General features: G+C 37.8%; 1 pseudogene; it reads left to right on the top strand.

The window, feature by feature from the left end:
* The window catches only part of LOC137618287 (uncharacterized protein PF3D7_1120000-like), a 5,106-nt pseudogene extending 374 nt beyond the window's left edge, over positions 1 to 4,732 (top strand).
* The last annotated feature ends 957 nt before the right edge of the window (positions 4,733 to 5,689 follow it).

The raw sequence follows: 5,689 nt of genomic DNA, 5'->3' as shown, positions 1-5,689 counted from the left end.
GGAAGAAGGTAACAAGGGAGTAGGCAGTGAAGATAGTGAGAACGAAGTTGAAGTTTGTAAGACAGTGCTTATGAGAGAGGTACCGAGGTGTGAAAGGTTCAATGAGCATAGTAGTAGGGATGTGTATGATTTTTTTAGGGAGTATGAGAGGTATTGTCAGGATAAGTATGGTGATAGTAAGAGAGTTTGGGCTAGGGAGTTAGGAGAATACTTGACTGGGTATTTGTTGGCGATGTATGGTGTGATAATGAGTGTAGGGGATGTTGATTATGAAAGTGTGAAAAAGAGAATATTTGAACAGGTGAAACGTACGAAAGGGAGTGTTAGGTATAAGCGTAAGAATGATTTTGATGAGGCAACGATGAATGCAGGAGAAACTATATCAATGTATGTGTGTAGGTTAGAAACGTTAGCTAGGAAGAAGTATGTGGATGAAGGCATATATGAGAATAAGGAGTTAATGAAGAAGTTTTTGGCTACTGTACCCGAGAATGTTGCTGAGTTTATCAATTTGAAACGGAAGGAGAAAATGAGGTGGACGAAAGAAAGACTAGCATGGGAGGATATTTTAGAGATAGTTGAGGATTATGAGTTAGATAGGTGCATGAAAGAAAGTAAATCTGTGAGTGTAAGAACTGGAATGGAAGAAAGTGTAATAGAATTTGGTAGTTAAAAGGATGCAATTTTGAGAGGGCCAATGAGGATAGCTGCTCAGGTAATAGATAGGAGTATTAGGGCAAGTAACGGAGGAGAAAGGGGTTAAAAGTTATCGGTGTGGTATAACTGGGCACATAGCGAGTGGATGTCGTAGTAATCGTATGAATGTGATTTGTGGTAATTGTGGTAAGGATGGTCATGATGCTGGAATGTGCAAGTGTACTGAATGTGGTGAAGATGGGCATGTAGCTAGAGTATGTAGGAATAGAAAGAAGGGATTAAGTCAGCCAGGATGTTCGGGAAACTAGAGTGTAAGAGGGTTCAGCTGGGTGAGTCCTCCTGTGTGTGTGGAAGGAATAGGATTAATGTTTGTGATAATGGGATGAATAATTGGTTGGAAATGAGTAAGTATGAACCTATTATGCATGAGAGGTTAGGGCAGGAAAATAAACAATTAGTGTTAGTTGAATATAGGAAAAAGAGGCGTTTGAAAGTTTTAAGTGAGGAAAAAGTGCAAGGGAAATTTATAGGTAAATTTATAGGTGGACGAAAGAAACACTGGCATGGGATGATAATTTAGAGATAGTTGAGGATTATGAGTTAGATAGGTGCATGAAAGAAAGTAAATCTGTGAGTGTAAGAACTGGAATGGAAGAAAGTGTAATAGAATTTGGTAGTTATAAGGATGCAATTTTGAGAGGGCCACTGAGGATACCTGATCAGGTAATAGATAGGAGTATTAGGGCAAGTAACGGAGGAGAAAGGGGTTAAATGCTATCGGTGTGGTATAACTGGACACATAGCGAGTGGATGTCGTAGTAATCGTATGAATGTGATTTGTGGTAATTGTGGTAATGAATGAATGAATGATTTAAAGTTTTCAGGCATCCTGACATCTAAGGTCATTGACGCCGGTAACATTTAATTTATGTATACAAAAATAAAAAATAAAAAAAAATAAAAAATTAAAGAGTATTCGATTAAAATCATAAAAATTGAATGTCATAAAAGTTAAATATTCTTCAGAAGACCTGCTTCTGAAATAAATCTTAAAATGCCACTTGCATGGTAGGATACATCATTTCCAAGAATCTTGGCAAGGATGAACCTGCCATCCTCACCTCGAGTCGCCTCAAACAAATATCTATTCCACAAGTTGTTATAATTGGGGCATTGGGTCAACAAATGCCTTACTGTTAGAGATACTAAACAGTTGTCACAATACGTTGGTGTTGGCCCTTCAGTAGAAACTCATGTGTCAACCGAGTGTGACCAATATGGAGACGACAAAGAGACGTCTCCCATTTTCAGGGCATTATATTATACCTCCAAGGAGATATGTTATTTGTTACTTCCCTCATTTTATTGCCATCTTGACTATCCCATTGCTGTTGCCATAAGGATGGTCATTATGCTAAAATGTGCAAGGAGCCGCAGGGTAAGTGTACTGAATGTGGTGAAGATGGGCATGTAGCTAGAGTATGTAGGAAAAGAAAGAAGGGATTAAGTCAGCCAGGATGTTCGGGAAACTAGAGTGTGAGAGGGTTCAGCTGGGTGAGTCCTCCTGTGTGTGTGGAAGGAATAAGATTAATGTTTGTGAGAATGGGATGAATAATTGGTTGGAAATGAGTAAGTATGAACCTATTATGCATGAAAAGTTAGGGCTGGAAAATAAACAATTAGTGTTAGTTGAATATAGGAAAAAGAGGCGTTTAAAAGTTTTAAGTGAGGATAGGTGCAAGGGAAATTTATAGGTAAATTTATCGGTGGACGAAAGAAAGACTGCTATAGGATGATATTTTAGAGATAGTTGAGGATTATGAGTTAAAAAAGTGCATAAAAAAAGTAAATCTGTGAGTGTAAGACCTGGAATGGAAGAAAGTATAATAGAATTTGGTAGTTATAAGGATGCAATTTTGAGAGGGCCAATGAGGATAGCTGATCAGGTAATAGATAGGAGTATTAGGGCAAGTAACAGAGGAGAAAGGGGTTAAATGTTATCGGTGTAGTATAACTGGGCACATAGCGATTGTTAGGTATAAGCGTAAGAATGATTTTGATGAGGCAAGGATGAATGCAGTAGAAGCTAAATTAATGTATGTATGTAGGTTGGAAACGTTAGCTAGCAAGAAGTATGGGGATGAAGGTATATATGAGAATAAGGAGTTAATGAAGAAGTTTTTGGCTACTGTATCTGAGAATGTTGCTGAGTTTATTAATTTGAAACGGAAGGAGAAAATGAGGTGGACGAAAGAAAGACTGGCATGGGATGATATTTTAGAGATAGTTGAGGATTATGAGTTAGATAGGTGCATGAAAGAAAGTAAATCTGTGAGTATAAGAACTGGAATGGAAGAAAGTGTAATAGAATTTGGTAGTTATAAGGATGCAATTTTGAGAGGGCCAATGAGGATAGCTGATCAGGTAATAGATAGGAGTATTAGGGCAAGTAACGGAGGAACTCTGCAAGCAAATGGTGAATTTAGGCAGGGTAATTGGTGCAATAGGGATAGGAGTGTGAGTGCACAACGAGGTATGTCAAATAGTCGTGTCCGTGATGAAAAGTGTTATAGGTGTGGGAATGTAGGGCATAAAAAGAATGAGTGTAGATTGGCGATAGGAGAATGTTTCGGGTGTGGAGAGACAGGGCATCATATTAGTGAGTGTAAGAAAGAGAAAGGGGTTAAATGTTATCGGTGTGGTATAACTGTGTACATAGCGAGTGGATGTCATAGTAATCATATGAATGTGATTTGTGGTAATTGTGGTAAGGATGGTCATTATGCTAGAATGTGCAAGGAGCCACTGGGTAAGTGAACTGAATGTGGTGAAGATGGGCATGTAGCTAGAGTATGTAGGAATAGAAAGAAGGGATTAAGTCAGCCAGGATGTTCGGGAAACTAGAGTGTAAGAGGGTTTAGCGGGGTGAGTCCTCCTGTGTGTGTGGAAGGAATAGGATTAATGTTTGTGAGAATGGGATGAATAATTGGTTGGAAATGAATAAGTATGAACCTATTATACATGAGAAGTTAGAGCTGGAAAATAAACAATTAGTGTTAGTTGAATATAGGAAAAAGAGGCGTTTGAAAGTTTTAAGTGAGGAGAAAGTGCAAGGGAAATTTATAAGTATAGGTAGGAATCTGAAAAAGTATGACTGGGGTGTAAATGTGCAAGTGAGTGTGGAAGATAAATGTATTAATATCAATGAATCATGGCTGAGTATGAATGATACCTATAGTGTGTGTAGTTTTTCGTTAGATGACGTAGAAGAAAGAATGAATAACGCAAGAGTGAGAGATAAGAGAACGATAAGTAGCATGAATGAATCTTTTGCTAAAGTTGAGAATGTTTTTGATGGAATGGATGAACTGTTTACAGAAATTAGTATAATTTTAGGGCCAGATGAGAATGAGGTAGATATGATTGTACATGATATATTAGATGATAGGGATTTAGATAGGATGATTTTTTTAGGGAGTATGAGAGCTATTGTCAGGATAAGTATGGTGATAGTAAGAGAGTTTGGGCTATGGAGTTAGGAGAATATTTGACTGGGTATTTGTTGGCGATGTATGGTGTGATAATTAGAGTAGGGGATGTTGATTATGAAAGTGTGAAAAAGAGAATAATTGAGCCAGCGAAATGTATGAAAGGGAGTGTTAGGTATAAGCGTAAAAATAATTTTAATGAGGCAAGGATGAATGCAGGAGAAGCTATATCAATGTATGTATGTAGGTTGGAAACGTTAGCTAGGAAGAAGTATGGGGATAAAGGCATTTATGAGAATAAGGAGTTAATGAAGAAGTTTTTGGCTACTGTACCTGAGAATGTTGCTGAGTTTATTAATTTGAAACGGAAGGAGAAAATGAGGTGGACGAAAGAAAGACTGGCATGAGATGATATTTTAGAGATAGTTGAGGATTATGAGTTATATAGGTGCATGAAAGAAAGTAAATCTGTGAGTGTAAGAACTGGAATGGAAGAAAGTGTAATAGAATTTGGTAGTTATAAGGATGCAATTTTGAGAGGGCCAATGAGGATAGCTGATCAGGTAATAGATAGGAGTATTAGGGCAAGTAACGGAGGAACTCTGCAAGCAAATGGTGGATTTAGGGAGGGTAATTGGTGCAATAGGGATAGGAGTGTGAGTGAACAACGAGGTATGTCAAATAGTCGTCTCCGTGATGAAAAGTGTTATAGGTGTGGGAATGTAGGGCATAAAAAGAATGAGTTTAGATGGGCGATAGGAGCATGTTTCGGGTGTGGAGAGACAGGGCATCATATTAGTGAGTGTAAGAAAGAAAAAGTGGTTAAATGTTATCGGTGTGGTATAACTGGGCACATAGCGAGTGGATGTCGTAGTAATCGTATGAATGTGATTTATGGTAATTGTGGTAAGGATGGTCATTATGCTAGAATGTGCAAGGAGCCGCCGGGTAAGTGTACTGAATGTGGTGAAGATGGGCATGTAGCTAGAGTATGTAGGAATAGAAAGAAGGGATTAAGTCAGCCAGGATGTTCGGGAAACTAGAGTGTAAGATGGTTCAGCTGGGTGAGTCCTCCTGTGTGTGTGGAAGGAATAGGATTAATGTTTGTGAGAATGGGATGAATAATTGGTTGGAAATGAGTAAGTATGAACCTATTATACATGAGAAGTTAGGGCTGGAAAATAAACAATTAGTGTTAGTTGAATATAAGAAAAAGAGGCGTTTGAAAGTTTTAAGTGAGGAGAAAGTGCAAGGGAAATTTATAGGTATAGGTAGGAATCTGAAAAAGTATGACAGGGGTGTAAATGTGCAAGTGAGTGTGGAAGATAAATGTAGTAATATCGAAGAATCATGGCTGAGTATGAATGATACTTATAGTGTGTGAGGTTTTTCGTTAGATGATGTAAAAGAAAGAATGAATAACGCAAGAGTGAGAGAAAAGAGAATGATAAGTAGCATGAATGAATCTTTTGCTAAAGTTGAGAATGTTTTTGATGAAATGGATGAACTTTTTACAGATATGAGTATAATTTTAGGGCCAGATG

The sequence above is a fragment of the Palaemon carinicauda genome, chromosome 24, assembly GCF_036898095.1.
Source record: "Palaemon carinicauda isolate YSFRI2023 chromosome 24, ASM3689809v2, whole genome shotgun sequence".
Classification (NCBI taxonomy): domain Eukaryota; kingdom Metazoa; phylum Arthropoda; class Malacostraca; order Decapoda; family Palaemonidae; genus Palaemon; species Palaemon carinicauda.
Note: the sequence above shows the minus strand (reverse complement) of the source record. Positions and strands in the feature narration are given on the sequence as shown.